Genomic DNA, 23,268 nt, shown 5'->3' on the forward strand with positions numbered 1-23,268 from the left:
ACTGGTGGAGGTGGAATCTAGAACCTTAAATTGAGCGTGCTCAGAAATGTGCGGGCCTCATGTGTTTTTTTTTTTTTATGAGACTATGCAAGTGAGCTCCAAGAGAAACTCTAAGCTTTCTCTATTCCAGAAGAGCACTGCTAATAGATGACCCCAGTGCTTTCTATGCTTGTTGGTGGTACTAGACCTTTTGGCATTCTCGCATCTTCCAATCATCTCCCTTGCTTGGTACCCACCCTACCAAAGGCATTCCATTAGAATTTTATATTAAGCACATTAACAGTTAAACTGATTTAGCTCTGATACTTTGTTATACTAAAGAAAAAAACACCAATTCTTCTTTAAGCGCATGCCCAAGCCAGAAGTCACAAGTCAGGCACTTGCATCTCAGACACTGATTTGTCATGTGCAGGCATCCTTGGAGACCATTTCTAAACTATTAACTATAGATCTTATTTATTTATGATTTATGGACTTCCCACCCTTCCCCACTCAATCATTTATTTCTTTAGCATATAGAAAGCAATAGAACAGAAGCAAGCTATTTGGTTGTAAGAAGAATATGAATTTTAGGAATAAAGATGTTACAAGCAAAAAAAAAAATGCTTTCCTAGCCTAAATACATATAGTTATCTCATTTAATGTCACCAGATGCAAACCTATTTAGATAGAACACTGTACTTTTCAAAAATATTCTTGCATGAAGTATACACACACATGTCTAAGTCTTTCACGACACACCAGTGGCTTGTGATTCTCCTAGGCAAGAGGAGGCACACCAGCAATGCACCAAGCACAAGTTTTCTGAAAATATAATCGAATTATCTGCGTGAAAAGGACCAAGTTAGGAATATTTCCTGGGTATTGAGCACTGAAGAAACCCGCCTACTGTGTATTGCAAGATCCACTCTCACAAAATAAAACAAAAAGAAAGTGTTTATGCATGCGCACCTGAAAGAAACTCACACTAAAGGAAATTATTTTCTCAAAAAGAAATTTTTCCCATGCTGAGTGTCACCATTGTGGGATGTTAGCACAGAAGCAGGTGTTTGCAATTCAGGACCTTGGAACCACCACTTGAGTACAAGCCTCCTGCAGAAATCTTGCTAATGACTCCCTATTCTCTGCTCTTAGATTCCAATAAAGGTTTTAAATAACAAAGGGGAGAGAATGAAAGAGCTAGTGGAGAATGGAAAAAAATGGCTAGAAAATAACAGGTGAAGTTATATCATATCACAGTGAGCACGTTCATTCTGATTTGTATAATTTTGTTTACACATATTAAGTAGGTAAACACCATGGGCATGGTCAAAGGAGTCCTAGTAGGTAAAATGACTTGAAATCGTCTTAACGATGCCAACCAAACTGTTAATAATTGATACCTGGCAATTAAGACTTCTCCACCTACGTTGGTACCATTTTCTTCACTGTAGCAGGAGTTTTAATTAAGGCTCAACTAGGGAAACGTTTTGTTAAACTTTTCAGGTTCTATTCTATTAGTTAGCTGCCTAATTCAATTTCCTAAGATTTGGAATCATATGGAGAAACAGATATATACACCGTTACAGGAAACCTGACCATGGAGTTTGAAAATGTAAAATGTAAAAGGGGATCAAGTGGGAAATAAAGATCAGACCCTAAAATATATATAGACATAAATGGCAATGGACTTAGAGTCTGAGAATTGTTCTGTCCAGACCCTTAACAGACTACTCAAGATGCCAATATCTTTCCTCTTCCTCATTTCTTCTTGGATGCTTCTAATTTTCAAAGCATATGGTTTTGTTAATAACTGGCCAAGGAATATTTGCAAATGAGTTTTTTCTTTTAATCAGAGCCCACAACAGTGTGTTCTTTGCTGCTCAATAATTAAAAAGAAGATGGTTACATGAATATTCATGGTGGGAGGATTATATGAAAATCATGAAGTTTCTTTATTTTTCATGATAGTCTAGTGAGGGGGATGTGGGCATCGTGGGATTTCTGCTTGGACCTCAGAACCTCATTGACAACTCTGAGAGTGTATGCCAAATTATGAATTAATGTATAAATGTTTATCTTTCTGGAGATGGGGACTAAAGCTGCCATCAAATTCTCCAAGTGGCCTGGCAGATCTCTCCATAATACTTACAAAAATATGAAGAGGGTACTGGAAAAATGGTTCTGTGGGTAAAGCCCTTGCAGCACAAACATGAGGTCACAGGTTTGAAACCCCAGCACCCACATAAAAAAAGGGGACATGAGAATATAAGCTAGTAGTCTCAGATCTTAGGAAATAGAGACATAAAGACCCTCAGGGCTAGTCAGTCAGCCAGCCTAGCAAAAACAATGAGCTCCAGGTCAGGGAGAAATCTCTCTGGAAAAACAAGGTAAAGAGTGAGTAATTTCTGGCCTTCATATGTATATGAATCCATGCGTTCACAGTAAAATAAATAATAAAAATTTAAAAGAGAGAGAAGTATTCTCAGAGATGGTTTTGCTCTTTTTTATTACTTTTTTATTTTTCAAGTGTTAATGTACAATATATTTTGCTCATATTCCTTTCCTTCCCCCAGCGTTTCCCAGAATTACTAAACATTCGACTTCCATACCCACACAACTCCATATTCTTTTCCTCTTAAAAAATACAGAAATAATAAAGAGAATGCCCGAGCACACATGCATGCACACACTTACACACATACAAAACAAAAACAGTAACAAAGCCATGGAATCCATTTTGCATTATTGCTCAATTATTTCTGAGCCTGGGCTTGCCCTAAAGCTGAAAATAGACCTACCACAAGACCCAGCTATGCCACTCTTGGATATATATACAAAGGATTCTATCTATATCTTACTATAGAGACACATGCTCTTCCATGTCTGTTGCTGTTCTAGTCACAATATCCAGAAATTGGAAATCAGCCTAAATGTCCATCAACTAGGTAATGAAACTGCGGTACGTACACAAAATAGAATATTATTCAGCTATTAAGAAAAATACAATTTTCAGGCAAATAGTTGAACTAGAAACAATTATTCTGAGTGGATAACTCAGTCCCAGGAAGACAAATACCACACATACTTTCTCTTATATTTGATGTTATCTTCTTAAGCTTTAACTATGTGTGTATCATGCAGAATATCCACAGATTGGGAGCCAGTAAGGGCCCAAAGTAGGCAGAGGGAAATTTTCAAGAAAGAGGAAACAGAATATAGTGTTATGAAGGGTTTTGTTCTTTAACAAGTGAGGTGCTGGCTCTTCAGTGATGAAGGACTAGTCTTCACTGAATGGTATTAGGTACTACTTTGTCATGCACTGGCTCACACAAGCTCATCTTGCTGATACTTCTTTGCAATGGGTGTTTACATACACCTAGATGGCAGGTATGTTTAAGATGGGCTTCCTGATAAAATATTTGGGTATTTGCTGTTGCTTTGGTCAGTAGGCTTAGAGATAAAACTGTGCTAGGCCATAAAATTGACATGTCTGGAGTCTAATTTTATATTGGGATGTAATCACTTTTGTAAACCTTCAACCCCCTTAATGTGTCCTTATAAGATGCTCCAGATTCCCATGCATGTGAAAATCATAAGAAAAAGCTTCTCAAGAGGGAAGACGAAACTCAAAGCAATTAGGTTACCATCATGACTTTTAAAAATGATCTTGCCTTGTTTTTCTTGGTAGTGCTTATATTTAACTACCCAACAGGATATTATATATTGGTTTGTTCATGAGTCTTGTTTATTACCCTAACAGAAGGAAAGTAAATGCTAATGGGACATAGACATTATCTAGCATGTCCTGTATCGTATCGTCAACACCTGGAACCCAGACTAGCCTTCAAAGACCTGAGTTGTGATTTCCTCTGCGAACTTTGTTATCAATATTCACACAGAAATGATTGGGAACTTCAGAACCTCCCTGGTTACCCCTCTCCTGTGCTGCTTCAGATCCTTCTGGGGAGTTTCCCAAAGCACTCAAATAGAATTACACTGAAGTGCCGCACTCTCCACAGCTTATGCAGAAATCTATTCAATATCCATGAATGTTGCCTATTCAAATAACAATATAATTCTTGCACTTGTTTTAAGTGATTCTAAAAGGAGGAAATGATTGGCTTTACAAGACTTTTGTAATTGGAAATCTGGGTGCATTTTAGCAGAGGCTAATGGATATATATACATATTTTTTTTCTGTGGAGTTGCATTTCCAGAACACCAGGAAAGGAACTCTTATTAAACTTTTAAGCATATTCAAAACAAGCTTTCTTTTATGTTTCTAAAGGAAATTTACATACTGTTCCTTGTTTCATACCAACTTCAGTTTCATGGCCCTTAAATCATCATTTTACATCCTCAGCACTCAGCAAAGAACAAAATATGTGTCCCATAGAATTTGTGGTTTGTTTTAAGAATGCAAGAGGGTACAGTTGAGAGCTGCACAGCTCAGAACAAATTTAATCTAGACAAGACAGCACACTGTTAATAGCAGTTCCACCCCAGTCCCGTCTCACAAGAGACTGCTGGAAGAAATTTCTTTCTCTAACACGAAAGTCATGGAACTCTTTAATTCTGCACCAGTCATACACCAGGCAACAAAAAAATCATTTCATCTCCTAGTGTTTTAGAGACCCCAGGCAAATGTAAACAGTAGATGCTGTTAGACATTAAGTATTCATTATTGGTACTAAACAGCTAAACTAAAAATCTACTGATTTATATGAAATTCCATCTGATTCTAGTAGGAGATTTATTAAATTATTTACCAAACTTCAACAGGAAAAATTATCATTGATTGACTCTGAATGTACCATTTATGAAGGCATATTTATTTCACAGCATGGTTTATATTAAGCAATAAAATATGTGGCAAAATATTTTCTCGTGTCTACTATTAATTCAGTCACGATCCATTTTCATGTAAGGCTATGGTGCTTCTGTGAAAGTACTCATTGGTGATTAAGCATTTTAAAGATCTTCTGATAAGATTTATCTTCTTTTAGTAATGACTGTCTCAGTGCAAGCTTGGGTAGTTATGCAGAGGGAATGGTCCTCCATCTACCAACATCACCAAAAACAAACAAAGAAAACCCACATAGTAGTATTGTAACTATTTCTATATGATACATCTTCAGATATTTCTGAATAATCAGATACTAGTCTCCTAACTGAGCTTACTCCTAGCAAATATTGATAGCAAATCAACACTACATATAGTTACCTGTGTATCCAACCCTGAACCACTCCCACCTGAAGCAAGCTTTGTAAACATCTGGCCTCTTAGTAAAATGGAAATGCAGGAGCAGAAGAAAAGCAGCTACTGAGTAGCAGAAGTGAACAGAGATGAAGGAATGGATGCCACTGGCAATGACACACAGCCATCCCTTAGGAAACAGGCATGGTAGTCGAGCTAATAAGAGGGCTCAAACCTCACAGGATCAGAGGTGCAAACTGACAATATCAGAGGGGTGTGTTTCCAGACGAATATATACAATTGCTGGTTATAATTACATGGAAAGCTGTACAAATGAAAAGAGAAAAAAATCTGGGCAGAGCCTGTGAACATTAAAAATTAATAACAAAAGAGGGACATGCAGGATAGAGAGACCCAAACACAAGAAAGATAGAGTTGCAGGAGATATTTTTGTTATGATGGAGATTTGCATCCGGGCTTTGATGAGTGAAGATGAAATGCAGAGAGAGTATCAGGTCTGAGAGAATGGAAGATGCTTTTCTTTTGGCCTTCAAAATAGAGCATGGGGCCATAAGTCATGGAATGTGGGAATCTTCTAGAAGCCAGCAAGGATAGGGATCTCTAGCAACATTGCAGTTCTGCTTACAACTTGGGTTTGGTTTGGTTTTGTTTCCTTTTTATTTTGTTTTTAACCTTGTGAGACTTCTGTTAGGGTCTGAGAGAAGGTGCCAAAAAAGACCAATAGCCATGTGGGCAATAACAAGAGTGCTTTATTAATTTCAGTGTTGGAGTGATGCTTGCTGACCATCATAGAACGTTACAAATTCCATTTAAGTGAAGTTAGGGGATTACCAGAGAGGAGGGATTAACCTGGGGCTGATTGGTAGAGGAAAGATTAGTAGAGGGGCTAATTGGTTGGAGGTCCTAGTGGTTAAGGACTGTCTGGCAGCAAGGTATGAAAAGCTATCTTTAGTTATCAAGGGACTGGGGGCACCTGCTGAGCCAGCAAAGGGACCTTGGGGGTCTGCTGAGCCAACAAAGAGGATTTGGGGCCTACTGAGCCAGCAGAGGGCTGTGATTTTTCTGAGGGCTGTCTGTTTAGCTCTGTTGGCAGGGGTTTCTGTCCTGTCAGGTCCTGCAGTCATTAAGTCCCAAAGAATCACACAGAGGTCTACATTAATTACAAACTAATTTGCCTATTCGCTCAGGCTTCTTATTCTTAACTAATTCTTACAACTTACATTAGCCCATAATTCTTGTCTATGTTAGCCACATGGCTTAGTACCTTTTTTGGCTTGGCAGTCACATCTTACTTGCTCTGTGTCTGGCTTTCTCTGTGTCTAGATGATGATGGCAGACTGACCTTTACTCTTCCCAGAATTCTCCTGTTCTCATTGTCCCATCTCTATTTCCTGCCTGGCTATTGGCCAATAAGCATTTATTTAAAATACAAGTGACAGGGTATAGACCATTGTCCTACAGCACTCCCCCCCCCACCTATTTTTCAAACAAGACTCTGAATCATATATCTTTTGTTTATCTTTTGTCCAGGCCATTATTCATAACATCTTATAACCAACACTATAAACAAAGATAAATATCCATAGTCCATTTTTTGGGAATATGAGTGTAGTTTTCCATGCTACTTCTTTGTTGACTGGGAGTGCTGACAATCTTATGGGGACCTAAAGAAAATTTTGAATTATGGCCAAGTCCTGATTGGAGTATTCTGTGAGGCTTGATCATCTCAGCAGCCAGCAGTCTTGAGGCTGTTCTAGATACAGAACTCAGACATTTGGGCCATCTACTCCTATCGGAGATTTCTCAGGGGGTCTTTCTTGATCAAACTTGATTTTTCTTAACTCAGATTGAATCCACAGCCTTTTGTTTCCTATGAAAACAAAAACAAAACCTCTTTTCCAAAGTAACATAACTTTTACTTAAACTCTGAAGTCAAGGCAATTTCAAATTATATATGTTGGATTAATCCAGCAGCATTTATAATCAAAGATCTTTTAGCAGCTTTTGCTCCTTGCTCAGCCATCAAACAATTTAAAGACAACACAATAACATACAGTATCCAGATTCTCTGTGTATTTTTATTTTTATGTGACTTTATTTTAAACTCTATTTCTTTTATTTTTATTTTTTAATTTTTGGCTTTTTGAGACAGGGTTTCTCTGTGTATCTTTGGCTGTCCTGGAAATTAACTCTGTAGATCAGGCTGTCCCTGAACTCACAGAGATATGCCTGCCTCTGCCTTCCAAGTATTGGTATTAAAGTTGTGCCACCACACCTTGAATTCACAGAGATCTGCCTTCCTCTGGTTCACAAGGTTTGGGATTAAAAGTGTGTGCCACCACACCAAACTTCTTTCTTTCTTTCTTTCTTTCTTTCTTTCTTTCTTTCTTTCTTTCTTCCTCCCTTTCTTTCTTTCTTTCTTTTTATTTTATGAACTTTATCCTTTTTCCTTTTCTATTCCAAGCTACATATATTTTTAAACACACTGAAAACCATTTATGGATTTTCTTCATCTGAGTCTATCTTTACTGTATATCTCTCATTTTCTGACCACTTGAGTCTTTAATTTGCTAAGCCACATGGCTAGGATTAAAGCCATGGCTTTGATGGCTAGATCCATCCCATTCCTTATCTTTCTGGGATTCTAGCCTCATGGCAGAGGTACCAGCCAGAGCCATGTTTATTGCTACAACTCTATGGTGTTTCAAGGTTCCTGCTACCACCAAAAAGTATGCAATCAGCTTTTCATCAAAACCATTTAAGTGTTTCATGGCAGGACCTCCTAAAAGATCTGCAAGGTTTTGCAGCTAAAGCTGAGTCAGGAAGCCTCTCTTAAATGAGATACACTTGCCACTAGCAAAGAGAGTACACTTGAGAAATTGCTGCTACCAAGCATGAATCTATGCTTAATGCTATTATTTGTGTCTAGAATAACTTCCTAAACTCTCTCAGGTTTTCTATGAATGCAACTGTCCACATGTTGGGTGCCATTTGTTGGCAGGGGTTTCTGTCCTGCCAGGACCTGCAACCATTAAGTCCCAAGGAATCACATAGAGGTCTATATTAATTATAAGTTGATTGGCCCATTAGCTCAGGCTTCTTATTCTTAACTAATTCTTATAACTTACATTAGCTCATAATTATTGTCTGTGTTAACCATGTGGCTTGGTACCTTTTTCAGGGAGGAAGTCACATCCCTTTTGCTCTATGTCTGGCTTCCTCGGTATTTGGATGATGACTGCAGACTGACTGTTTCTCTTCCCAGAATTTTTCTGTTCTCATGGCCTTGCCTCTACTTCCTGCCTGGTTGCCCTGCCTCTACTTCCTGCCTGGCTACTGGCCAATCAACATTTATTTAAAATACAAGTGACAGTGTACAGACCATTGTCTGTACATTTTAGCTCTGTCCCATTTTAGTGAACCAAAACTAAGGCTTAGATTTCTGTCAGGCTAGTAGGAGAACCTGGTCTGAGCCCACAACCCCAGCTCTCTCAGTTTTAGGTAGATGAGTGTGAAGACCAAGTCTCTGAAGTGACTCACCTTGTAGTCATCTTAAATAACAAAAAGAAAGGAAAGTCCCCATTCTTAACAGGAATAGCCTCGTGTGTGTGTGTGTGTGTGTGTGTGTGTGTGTGTGTGTGTGAATTTTCTAACTTACCTATTTTATCCAGTGAATTAGAGAAAATAATTTTGGTTGTTGACTTATCTAACCGCCAACTTCTTTAATGTGGGGCTTGATTTTTCAGGGTTTTTACTTTTTTCTTTTTTTTCTTCCATTTTGGCTAGCTAGATACTGAGTACAAAAAATTAAAAGCTTGGCAGTAGAGTTAGTTCTTCTGTTTAATTAATAGGCAGTGCAAATAATTTAATTTTTTGTACAATTCTAAGGATATTTTAATATATTTACACTAGTGCTGTGCAATGAGATAAACAGAGATTGGTCTGATAACGTCATCATCCTGGTGGGAGACAGTGACAGCATCTTATGACTGTCACTGGACAGAAACAATACAAGCATGTTCCCAGTCTAATCCCCATACTCTGTGTACTCCAGTTAGTTAGATGACCCTTAGGGAACTATGTATACACATTCTTCCCATCATTCATTTCTCATCCTCTGTTTATTCTCACTTAGTTTGAACATACCAAGGGAACTCTACAGGGTCTCTGTAATGAGTCTCACAGCCACGAAATGTAGACGATCACAGGAGCCTTTAAGCCCCCTTCATCTAAGACTGACCAAAAGGAGATGAAATTTCACAACTTTATAATCCACGCATCTTATCATTTAGCTTTAAGAACAATATAGCAGAAACCAGCTTTCACAGTCTAATTTGCACATCAGCTCTCAGGCTGCTGGCATGTGCTTGTACAACTCATTCTCTCCAAGATTCTGCTTCCCCATCCCAATGCTTGGGAACAGATGCAGCACTGTAGTTAATTGCTATGAGATTTAACTGAGATACTGTCTTCAGAGTTTGAGCTGGTGCTGACTGGAGGTGATTGGTAGAGAAAATATAGAACTCATTTCCCATCTCTGAAAAAGCTATTTGAATACAAGATATATGCTAGCATCTTTGGATAACATCATTGTCATTTGGTAAGAAAGGGAGTTTGGCTAAATCATAATCCACCAATTCCTATTTAGTTGTAAAACATAGCAATTTGAGAAATAATACAAAGTTCCAAAAGAGAAGGGAAAGTTAGATAAAAAGATAGTGAAAGACAGAAATCTATTTAGCTGTGATTCCGTGTCATATATGTTAATAATTATTCTAATGTTAACTAGAAAGGCCCATCAAACTGTGGACCAAGCATTAACACACTGGTGTTTGAGGCATCTTCAGTCAACATCTGTGATCAAATAAAGGCCAGTATTTGTTGTTTATGCAATGGCAGAAACAGCTCTAAGAGTTTTCTGTGGATTCACAGATGAGATCTTTGAGAAGCTCGATACACTCATGTACACACACACACACACACACACACACACACACACACACACACACATAGAAGAGGAAATCCAAGCAGAACATTTCAAATGAAATTATCCAATAAATGTACATTTACTTCTGATCTCACAATTTAAAACCATTTCTTCTCTAACGCTTTCCCCTCAACTTTCACATTGATATTGTTTCTAGTTTTTAAGTTTTTCACTTTCAAAATGTTATATGTGTGTTTTGCCTTTATGCATATCTGTGTACCATGTGTGTGCTTAGTGTCCACAGAGGCCAGAAGAGAACACTGGCTCCATTATGTCATTGCTAGGAATCAAGCCCAGGTCCTCTGGAAAAGCAGATGGTGTCAAAGCATCTCTCCAGCCCAATATACTACTTGTATTCTGAGTGTCTGAATGTTTAATATATAGAACTCAGAACACAGTTGGAATTCTAATATGAAAGTCAGTTCAAATATTTAAGAAGTTTCAATTTTTTAAAATTATTTAGCACAATAGGATATGGATTCAAGTGCCAAATGCCACACACAGGAAGTTAAACAGTTGACCATATTTGTGTGTGTGTGTGTGTGTGTGTGTGTGTGTGATTTATTTACTTTTAATTTGTAATCATTGGTGTTTTGTTTGCATGTATGTCTACATCAAGGTGTCAGATCTTGGTGTTATCGACAATTGTGGGCTACCCTGAGAATGCTGGGAATTGAACTCGGGTCCTCTAAGAGTCAGAACTCTTAACTGAAAAGCTATCTCTTGATCCCCAGATGATGATATTATAATGAGGCTTAAATACTGGCTGAAATCTCAGTCATTCCTAAATGGAAAGAGTATGAGGTAAAGAATGAAATCAGGAGCTTGGTTCAAGATAAATGAAGCTCTAGCTGCTGCATAAGAAGATGATGGCTGGAGAGATGGTTCAGGGGTTAAGAGTAGTTTTAACTGTAGTCTTAACCCTTCACTGCTACTAGAGGTCCTCAGTTCAATACCCAGCACCACAGAATGTCCTCTTCTGGTGTGCAGGCATACATGCAGAACACTGTATATGTGATAAATAAATCTTAGAAAAATGAAGATGATGAGAAGCTTCAATATATGCCCCACATGGTTTGTGTTCTAAAACTACAAGAGAAAAACTTAAGTCAGTGAAATTAGTTTTAATGATACACTAAATATTGTACTTAAGATATGTTATTCCAGTGTGTGATTAATATTAGAATTATTGAGATATTTTATATATTTCTTTGTTTTCAAATTAACTTCCGTTGATGAAAAAGCTTCTGTTTACTGTGATTACAGTTCATATGTTTACCATATACCAAGGGTTGTATGCAAGCATGTCATGGCTCAAGTAATTTAACTACCTATGCATTAGCTCATATTCTTAGGTGATTTTTATGGTAAAAAACACTGTAAAAGTCTCCCATCTTAAGCAATTTTCAAAACTAGAAGTGTAGTTATCAACTGTAGTCATTGTGTTCCAGCATGGACCAATTCACGGCTCCTTTAACACGGAGAATCCTTTGTCTTTCAATCAACCATTGTGTTACCTATCCCAATCCTGGCCACTGAGCCCTCGTGATCAAACTCACTATCCACATCTGTCTGTTCAGTTCTCTAAAGTGCCACACAAAAGTGAGATCACGTGATGGTATGTCGCTTAACAGTGTCCTCTGGGTAGATCTTCTGGGTTGCTAATAACAGACCTGCCTTCATTTCAGCTAATTACAGTTCAGAACCATGGACCCATATTGGAGCAGGGTATTTGTCTTTAGTACTGAGTAGCCTGGATTTCTTACATGTTTTGGATGTCAGTCTCTTAGCAGATTCATGGATTGTAAATATATCACCTCATTACATGCTTCATCCTTTTCCCCTGTTGACTCTTTCCTTTGTGGTACAATATCACCACAAAGAAGAAGATACTTACAGAACATCTCAGTTCCGAATGAGAATGTCTACATGTTGAGCGTTAATATCCTCATGTAACTGTTGACTTCTGTGTTGGATGAAAAAGATCTAGACAGAACAAATCTTGGACTAAAATCCAAGAAAAGTCAATAGATCCATGTGGAAATTCATTGATAGACATCAGGGTCTTCTTCAAGAGCTCAGTACTAGCTGAATGGAGTATCTGCCGAGTACATAGCAGCTACTGTTTAGTGTAGGTGACTGGTTAGGATTTCACAACTATTTCAAATGTTTGAGGTGGAAAGAATGCCAAGCCCAAGATGGAGGCTTAGAATCCCGTCTTTGTTTGTGTAAGACGTGGTCAAGGCATGTACCCATTTTCCTCAGCTCTAAGCTGTTGTTTTTCCAAGCAGTGATTTGACAATGAAATTAAATAATTTTGTTTAAATTACAGCGAAAAAATAAATAAAAGGAATAGTGACTGCATTATTGAGTTAATTTAGGATCGAAGATGTGGCATCCACATTGTCGTTTGTAAACTAGAATCTACATTAAAATTCCTTCATAAAATAGTTCTAAGAAATGGGACTGTATTTAAATTATTGAATTGTTAAAAATAAATCTCAAAGAGTGGTATAATTATTAGGTGTATCTAATTGTCTCACTTTATTGGGTCAACAAATTTCATTTTTAGTTCTACCCAAATGGTCATGAGCTAAAGGAGAGATATACGAAAAAGATGGATTTATGTTTCTTACTGCACAAAGAAGAAGTGAATTCGGAGAAAGTCATTTTGACTATATTATAACAAACCATTGTGTCAACATTTTACATCAATAAGAAACAACTGTTATCCATTCTCAGGAGGCAGGAAAATTTTAAGGGTGAATTAATAGGTTGCATTGATAATCACTTATTTTAGACTGGTTCATCATAAATATGAAGTTATCATCCATAAAAGAATATATGATTATATAGATTGGAAAATTTTAGAAAGTATTCAGTCTTTTTCCACACCTGAGAATGATGGCTAATGCTTGTGTTTCCAGCACTCAGGAGATGAAGGTAGAAAGATACCAAGTTGGAAACCAACCCGGACTCTAATGCAAGAGTCTCAGGCCACCTAGAGCTACACAAGATCTTTCCAGAAGACCATCTCAGTGAGTGAACTAAATTATCCTTCATCTAAACTAACTTTTTTGGAATTATTTAAATAAACATATATCAATTGTGTATGTCTATTGGGTATACTGTAACATTTTAAATATGTACATAATATGTAATCGTACCACATGTGGGCCATTGAGGTACTAACACCTTAGGCACTTGCCTCTTCTTTGCATTGGAAACATTCAATGTCCTCTACCTGTTCTGTGTAATATTCAAGTAATTATTCTCAAATATTGAATTAACTTTTAACAAATTTCTTCAGGAAGAAAGGCATGGTGACACAAATCCATAATCCTAACAAGAGGGAAACTGAGGCAGGAAGAGCAGGAGCTCAAAGTCAGCCTGGGTTACATAATAACACTCTGTTTAGAAGAGATGGAGGGAAGGAAGAAAGGAGTAAGGGGGAAGGGAAGGAAGAAGGGAAGAAGTAAGAGGGGAAAGTGGAAGGGAAGAGGAGAAAAGGGAAAAGGACGGAAGAGTAGAAAGGAGAAGTAATTTTTTAAATTTTGTGTCCAGGCAGGGCTGTGTCGGTAGGGGAGAAAAAGTTTTATGTTTCTTATTTAAGGTAAAGCAGAGTTTACACTTGATTTAAGACAGCCGCAGTATATAATAAGATTCAATTTCAAAGAATAACAAGCAGGCAACGACACATTTAAAACCAAAATATATCTTTCCTTCTTTGGATTGGTTTTCTTAGAAGAATTTCTTTCTGAGCTAAAATATTTTTGCAGAACCTCAATATATAAAACAAACTTAAGGCCATATTGTATGAGCTTAAGATAAATTATGTCATATTTGTTTCTTCTGATACAAATATAACAGTGTGAAGACAGCTTTGATCAGTTAAAATATTTTACTTAGCTATAGGAGGATCACTACCTGTGAGGGTCTCATATCCCTGCTTGTACTTTCATGTGCATATCACTATAAACATGAATATAAACTGTTCAGAATTAATGATAGTGAGCAATTTTGAACAGAAAATGATAATAGTGATTTAATAGTGATGATGGTGTTTCATTGTACTTCTTTTTTGTTATTTTCTCTCTGAAATTTTCACTCATGTATGCGATGTACCTTGATCATATCTATCCCTGCCCCTTTGCTCCATCTTTGTGTTCCTTACACATCCTGGTCTGTGACATTTCAATTCTCTTTGATGTGTGAAACCCAGAAACTTAAAGTAGATACACACTGAAACTTGATTCACAGTTTAATCAGTAGGAATATCAACAATTTGTTCACACTTCCTACTATAAAACTGAGAGTCACATGACCAAAAGGTAATTACTGCTTTCTTAGTGGGTCAAATCTTCACCAGGAGATACTTTACAATACATAGACCAAGCAGAGGGAAAATTATTTTACCAAGTCTAAATTGCAAAAAAAAGAAAAGGTAGTAAATTTGGCATTTATATGCATACACACACACACACACACACACACACACACACACACACATATATATATATATATATATATAACATATACATACATGTGTCTCCTTTCTTCTTATATATATATATATATATTCTGTGTATATGTTTATCTTTATATACATATATATATAATTATAAAGTCATCCAACATATGAAACACATCTAATTATCTGGTTTGGGAAGGACTAAAACATAAGATACTAGTATTATTTAAGCTTGCAGGAATATGATCTGAGTAGAGCTACTATATAATCACTTATTATTTATTCTGATGTATGACAAAGATAGTCATTATTTTATATATCATTAAGATAGGCAAGCATATTATAATAGCTTGAATAGTTAGTAACACAGACATTTGACTTGTTACTTTCAAAAAGAATCTGAATGAAGGGAAAAACATCCTTCAACAATTTAAAATTAAAAAACAAGAGGAAAAAGAAGAAATAAACTTATCACAAATTATTAAGTAACGGCAATAAACACACCACAAACCTATTAGAAGTTGTGTGAGAGTGTATATGTGTGTGAGAGAGTAGTAGTAAGCAGATCATATTCCTTTAAACTTAAATAGTAATATTATCCTATGTTTTAGTTTTAATTCTTTCCAAACCAGGTAATTAGATTGTGTTTCATATGTTGGATTATTTTAAAATTATAGATATCTGTATATAAAGATAAACATATACACAGTATACTTATAAGAGGAAAGGAGACACATGTATGTATATGTGTGTGTATATATATGTGTGTGCGTGTATGTATATAAATGCCATATGTATCTAGTGATTATCTAGGATTGATGCGTTGGTATTAAAAATTCAGTAGCTTATTTGCAGTCAACTTAGGCTGTGTAGGGTCTTCACTGCCAAGTTCAGCTACATAGTGAAACCATGCCAAAACCCCCAAGGCTGGGAATCTCGCTCAGTGGTAAAGTACTCATGTACAAGAACCTGGGTTCAATTTACAAGTGAAAAAATGGATAAAATTTTAGGAGACACACCTGAGAACTCAAAGAGATTTCAGTCAATTAAAGGATTAATAGTAAAGAATGTGGGTGAAACAATAATACTGAATAAAACAGGTTTGAAGGCAAGAGAAACTCATGCAGAAAATCATATTATAATGCTAAACTTGAGCAGCCTTAATTACTAAGACAGTATAAAACTCTAAACTAAGGTGTACCTGAAAGCATAGCTTTGAGCAGATGGAGGAATGGCTCAGTGGTTATGAACACTGGCTGCTCTTCCATAGCACAAGGCTTCAATTTCCAACACACACACAGTGACTCACAACTTATAACTCCAGTCACAAGAGATCTGGCACTTTTTTTCTGGCCTCTGTGGGCACCACTATGTATATATACAGTGCATAGACACACATACATGGAGAACGCCTACACTTATAAAAATAAAATGCATAAAAGATTTTAAAGGTGTAACTACAAAACACATAAAGTAGAAAAAAATGACAATTACCATTCAGAAATAAGTTCACCATAACAGGGTATAATGATAGGCCATTTACACATGGTGAAAAAGATGTGACTGGCTACAGAACATTTGAACAATGTAATTAACAAACTTGACATGATGTATCCAATCACAATACAGCCTTCTTTGTCTTTCTTCCCTGAAGCGTCAAGATAGGACACAGCACACCTCCCCATTTCCATGAATTTATCTCCTCTTCTACTCTCGTAGATACCAAAAGTGGTGGAAAAGTGTTGGAGGTACAATCAACTCTCATCAGACACATCTGGCTAGTGCCCATTAGAACAAAAGGTACATGGTGCCCCAATTCCATGATAAATAGTCCAATTCCACATTCTAGGAGGCTAAAAGTAGCAGCTAAAACTATTCCAAACAGAACAGATCCCATGTAGGCCAAACAAACTCTTCTCAGTGATTGACCCACTATTCTGCCCCTAGGAAAATCAGGCAAAGAGGGACAGCATCAACTCTTTGTGGACCCAGTATCACCTTTCTGGTTTTAGTTAGACAGACAAATATGTCTGGATTTTAAGCAGGTGATATTGAAGTTAACCCCTCATTATCACCATGTTCATAATACTGAAATGGAACATGTATGTTAGGGGAAGGCAGTTGTGTTACAAATTCCACACCTAGGGAGGTGTTAACCTGATCCACAATGGCAGACAAAGAGTTACAATGTGTTCAGACAGTTCCCATGCCTTCTCAAAGTGTACATTGCTTTTTATTAATTTCTAGATAAAGTATGGTTAAAAATAAAATGAAGATGAAAACTACTAGATATTGAAGGACAGTACACAGAGCACAGTTAAAAATAAGTCTTGTGACAGACACAGGAATTGGAATATTTCTACAACAGATATTTTCTATTAATGAATTGATTTCATCTATCATGTCTGTATCCCTGTCATAAAGTCTATTATCACTATATATATATATATATATATATATATATATATATATATATCAATAACCAACACAAAATGCACTGCAAGTACAGTGTGGTCAAATATAATGCACAACAACACATAGTTAACTTTCCCACTGATTTGTCATGGCTTTATTAATTCAACAAATACTGATAATATTTCTACCAAGGTCAGGTACAGAGTAGACACTAGAGACACCACCGTGATGAAACAGATAAAATATTTTTTAAAATGCTCAGTATCCCTAGCAATGAAACAAATGAAAATTAAAACTACTTTGAGATTTCAAAGTCAGAACAGCTTTTTAATATTTTATTATTTTTAGAAGATGACTAACAAGTACAGGTGAGGATGCGTCAAAGGGGGCGTGCTCCTTAACTTCTGGTGGGATTGCAAACTGGTACTGGCCACTATGGAAATCACTGTGGAGAATCCTCCAAAAGCTAAAATGACATCTACCATATGACTCAGCTATACCACTCCTTGGCATTTGCCCAAAGGACTTGACATTACTACGAAGGTATTTGCTCAGTCATGTTCCCTGATGTGCTCTTCACAATAGCAAAGACATGCAAACAATCTAGTTATCGCTGAGCCAACAAATAGAGAATGAGACTGTGGGATGAGTTCATAATGAAGCCATGTTCAGCTGAAAAGAATAGCAAAACTTTAAAATTTTTATCTAAACGGATAAAACTAGAAACTATTGTATTGATTGAAGTAATCCAGAAAGACAAGCCTGTGTGTTCTTTCATGTTTGTGGATTCTAGATTTGAATCTTTGCATGTGACGACAAATTCTAGGGTAACCAAGAAAATGTGGAGACACAAAAGGAACTATTGGCAGAGGGAAAGATGAATAAGGCACTCTAGAGAGGAAGTTAGCAGGACACAGGAGCTGTGAAGGGGCATGGGGAGGGAAAAGGAGGGCAGTGTAACTGGGAAGAAAGAAGAGAGTTTGATACTGAGAGGGAGAGAGGAGAGATAAACAATACTGAGGATGTTTGGAAAGGTCAGAAGGAAACATTTTTGTAAGCACTTTACTTTAAAAATACATTTATAATACACATAAATATATGTATTTATAGGTTTTTATCTATTAAACTACATACATGTATATCACAACAATGGTTATAGAGGAGATCATGAGCTCCATGAAGAATGGAGTGGGAGATGGGAGGAGCAGGAGGGAGGAGAAGGAGCAGTGGAAATGATGCAAATACAGTGTACTCAGGCATAAAATTTCAAATAAATCTTTAAAAGACAAGATTTCTATTTTCTTGGCACTTATATTCTAATTCAGAACACAAGTAGCATAAAGTTACAATCATGAATGATGAATCAATCAGTTCCTCTCAGTGCCAAGTTCCTTAAGTAAATAAAGTAAGACTGTGCTACGTGCGATTTCTTAGCCTTCATAACACTGACATTTGCGAGAGACTATTCTTTGGTGAGCATTTTCCAATGTTTAGAGTACATTTGACCTTCATCCTCTATGTAATGTCCTGTCCCTTCTAGTGGTTACAAGCAAAATTATCTACAGAGACTGCCAAATGTCCCCTGGAGGATCACAAGACCCCTAGCTAAAAACCATTGTACACGAGTGATGGGGCCCCAGAATATGGTGTTTGAGTTGATGCCCTTTGATATGCAAAGAACTTCACTGAAAAGGAGAAACAATCTAATGAGGCAATAATTTGACGAGAGGTTTCCAGACAGAGAGAACCAAATGTCAAAGCAATAAGCAGTAATGACCTTGTACTCTCCAAGGAACAAAGGTTTGTGTGGCCAAAACACACAGATGGAGTGGAGGAGACAAGAGAGGCAGAAAGATTTGAATTGCATAAGGCCAGTCGATCATGAGGGAAAGTTTTGATTTAAGCTTGATAAACACATACTGAAAAGTTCAGAAGAAGAGAGTTCTAGCTGTGCACTGAGAAATGCTTTGGGCCAAACCTTGAATATGCACAGGTCTGAGCTTGTCCAGCCTGAGGAGACAGGTAACAGTACTCCGCATGTGGATAAGGGATCAGACATGATATACCCCGGCTTGCACTGAGCAAAGACTACATAGAGCAGGTTTTCTGAACTGTCAGAAACTTAAAATCTACTGCAGAAGTTGGGAAAACAACTCAGAATAGCCTGCAAGGACAGTGTATCCTAAGTGACACATGGGCAGCAGCTGGGAGCCCTGGTGCCAACTGTGTATGTATGGACTCTGGCTCAGCCCTAATCAAGTCTCTTTGAGAAGAAAGGGCTCAAAGCCAAGGGCAGGCCAGGTTACCCAACAGGAGCCATGTAGACAACCCAAAACCTGGCAGTGATAGCACAAAGATGCCACTGGATTGACTTTGCAAGGTCCTTGCTAGAGGTTTACAAAGTCAAGGTCTTTCTCTTCAACATAGACCAGATGAAAGGCAGACATTCACTGATGTGTCACTGTGTGTGGAAGGTGCTGTCCAGTAAACTTTCTGTGTTTAGTCTTCCAAAAACACAGGCAGCTTAGTTTTCCATTCAGTATGCCGTTTTCTAAAGATACTGCAACATGCAACTGTTCTACTGTTAGGTGATAGAATACGAAACCTAAGCAATTCCAAGTTCTAAGCACCCAGGCCTAACAAGAAGCATGACAAACTGCTCAGCTAAGACTGTTCAAAGAGATGAACTCAAGGGCAGACCTAGCTAGTTGCAACCATTTGAACAGCAACTAGAACCAGCTGCTTCTATAAACTTTGTAAATGAATGCAGTTGAATCTTCACAAAGACACAAACATGGTTTTGCTAGCTGTCACATTTTATAAACAGCAAATATGTGGTTTACAGACCGAAGAATCTTGTCCAAAGACACACAACAAGTAAGTCATAGGAGTGAAATTTGAATACAGGCAGGCAAAGGCACAGCCCTTCAATCTGGAATGAACCAAGGTCTCTTCCAAGAAAGGAATTTTATTAAGAACTCATATATTTTATTATGCAAAATAAGGTAACTTCAAATAATGCAGCATTATTTAAAGGAATTTCACCAACAAGAATAACTGGTGATGTTTTAAGATATATTTAGGTATTTCCTTGTAAATCTTCCTTCACTGTCTATTAAAACAAAAAATTTAAGGCCAATTCACTCATTTATTTGTTTCATTTCTTAATTTTCAAACAAGTAAGTGGAAAAATGGGTTGAGTTGTAAAATTGTTAATCATTTCTTCACTAATGAGTTCAAGTATTTCCAGAATAACAGGTTAAGATTCATCTAAACCTCATCTAAACTCCCACCTCTAGCTCTTCTAACCCAGTGGTTCTCTACCTTCCTAATGCTGTGACCCTTTATTAGGGCTACTCATGCTGTGGTGACCCCTAACCATAAAATTATCTTCATTGCTACTTCATAACTGGAATTTTTTGACTTTTATGAATCATAGTAAATATTTTTGGAGATAGAGTTTGTCAAAGGGGTTGTGACCCACAGGTTGAGAATAACTGTTCTAGTTAAATACAGCTTAAAAAATCAGAATAATCTAGAGCTGTAACCATCAATGACAGCATTTTAGAACCCGTGTGTCTAAGTTCAAGTAGCTGACAAGAAGGATAACATAGGAGCTTTTGAAATGACATCACACTACCTATAGCTCCAGGGTGATGTAAGAGATTGGCTTAATCTCCTGTTGACCCAATGTGTCAAAAAATTTGCATTCTCTAACAAGAAAATTCTAGCTTAGAAAAGCAACTACATAGCCATCAAAGAAATTCAAGTCTTGGAAACAGGTTTAATGTTACAGCTTTGGGCAAGCAACTATACTACAAACCATTTGAGATTAGAGACCCTCATTAGACAGGAGGGAACATTCCCTGGCCCTGGCCATGAGGCAGGGTGGAGTGGAGACAAGGAAGACAATTCCTGAATGAACAGTTTATGGACTGTGCAATGTTCTGACAGCAGAAACATATACAGGTATAGATTCTATATCGCAGGCTAAATAACCAGGGATAGGATGCATCCTTTGTGCCCTCAAGTTTTTTGGAGAGTAGCAGTGTGTGCTGGTGCAAAGATAAGACCAGTGTCTACAGTGTATTTCTGCTTTCTTTGCTCAAGATAGAGACAGAAAATTCTCCACATATGTAACTTTCCCTGCTGTTGTGCTACTGTGCCCAACTTCGATGTGATATTGTTTTATGTTTGGTTATCTCTGAAAAGTCTGTTATTTTCTAACAAGAAACAAAAAGGGAATGAACCTGGAAAAGAAGGTGGAGGAGAAAATGGGAGTAGAGAAAGGGTAAACTATAATCAGGATATATTTATTGTATGATAAAAGAACCTATTTTCAATAAAAAAATTGAAAAAAATAGATTACAGTATGTTGATAGAAATATGTAATTTGACAAGAAATAAAGAAAAATAGACTAAATCTGGGAAAATAAAAAAGAGAGAAGTTTCCTAATTGGAGCTGTCCATTGCTTTTTTTTGACATCATCTTTGACATATGAGGTTTAAAGTATTTTAATCAGACTCGGTGTAGGAAGATTGATTAAACTTGAATTTATACATTTAATCATCTATATAAACACAGTTTAATGAAAAGCAAATAATAAATGAAGATTTTTCTTTTACTAAAAAATGATTTTGTATGTGTTATATGAGGGGACATTTGTATCTGATACAAATAATGGCTATGACCAACAATGAGCACTAATCTACCTCCAAAAGCTATTCTTTTACTAATATCTTGTTAGTCTGCCTCTCTCTCTCTTTCTGAAAATTAAAACTATCTTCAAGCTTATCTTACTCTCTTGCTTATAAAAGCATAGATCATATACAATTGTATCAAGAGTTCTCCTTGATTTAGCCAAGAATTGTGTTGTCACACCTACATAACTTAATTCAACTTTAAACTCGTGTACTGAAAGAATTTATCATAATATATCATGTTGACTGAGGTTTTTAACCCACCCAGTCCTACAACCAGTCAGTCCCAAAGAAACACACAGAAATCTATATTAATTATAAACTGATTGGCTTAGTAGCTCAGGCTTCTTATTAACTTTTATAACTTGTATTAACTCAGAATTCTTATCTGTGTTGACCATGGGGCTCGGTGCCTTTTATCACTGAGGCATTCTCATCTTACTTCTTCTGTGTCTGGGTAACAGCTGTAGACTGAATCTTTCCTCTTCCCAGAATTCTTCTGTTCTTATCATCCTACCTCTACTTCCTGCCTGGCTACTGGCCAATCAGCATTTTATTAAAATAATACAAGTGACAGGATACAAGACCATAGTCCTACAGCACTTACCCCTTTTTTCCAAACAAGAACTCTGAATCTAATCACCTTTGTTTAGCTTTTTTCATAACCATTATCCATAACAACTTGTAACCAACACTCTAAACAAAGAAAAACATCCATAATTCATTTTTTGGGAATGTGGGCATAGTTTTCCAGGCTACTTCCTGTTGATTGAGGGTACTGATAATCTTATAGTGACCTAAAGAAAATTTTAAATTATGGTCAAGTCCTGACTAGAATATTCTGTGAGACTTGATCATCTCAACCAGCAGTCTTGAGGCTGTTCTGGATGTAGAACTCAGACATCTGGGTCATCTACTTCTATCAGAGATTTCTCAGGGGGCCTTCCTTGATTAAACCTGAATTTTCTTAACCCAGAATGAAACCACAGCCTCTCATTTCCTGTGGAAACAAAAGCAAAACCTCTTTTCCAAAGTAACATATCTTTTGACTTAAATTTTGAAGTCAAAACATTTTCAAAATGCATATGTTGGATTAATTCAGCAATATTTATAAACAAATGTTCTTTAGCAGCTGTTGTTTCTTTCTCAGCCATCAAACAATTCAAAGACAACATAATAATATACAGTATCCAGAGTCTTTGTGTATTTTCCATCTATACATGGCTTTATTTTAAACTCTATTTCTTTTATTTTTTAATTATTTTTTAAAAACTAGCTTTCTATGCATATTTTTGTCTGTCCTGGCACTCACTCTGTAGATCAGGCTATCCTTGAACTCACAGAGATCTGCCTGCCTCTATCTCCCAAGTGTTGGGCTTAAAGGTATGTGTCACCACACCCAACTTCTCCTTTCTCTCTCTCTCTCTCTCTCTCTCTCTCTCTCTCTCTCTCTCTCTATCTCCTGGGCCATCTACTCCTATCAGAGATTTCTCA

At 36.9% G+C, this 23,268-nt stretch overlaps 1 long non-coding RNA gene across 1 annotated transcript in view; it reads left to right on the forward strand.

The window, feature by feature from the left end:
• LOC125403214 (uncharacterized) overlaps window positions 1-13,240 on the forward strand; it is a 47,609-nt gene extending 34,369 nt beyond the window's left edge. The window contains exon 4 of the long non-coding RNA XR_007232868.3: window positions 13,115-13,240. This is a non-coding gene — a long non-coding RNA (uncharacterized LOC125403214). The remainder of the gene's footprint in view (window positions 1-13,114) is intronic.
• Window positions 13,241-23,268: the final 10,028 nt, after the last annotated feature.

Source organism: Myodes glareolus, chromosome 3 (assembly GCF_982192425.1).
Source record: "Myodes glareolus chromosome 3, mMyoGla1.1, whole genome shotgun sequence".
In the NCBI taxonomy this organism is placed as follows: Eukaryota; Metazoa; Chordata; class Mammalia; order Rodentia; family Cricetidae; genus Myodes; species Myodes glareolus.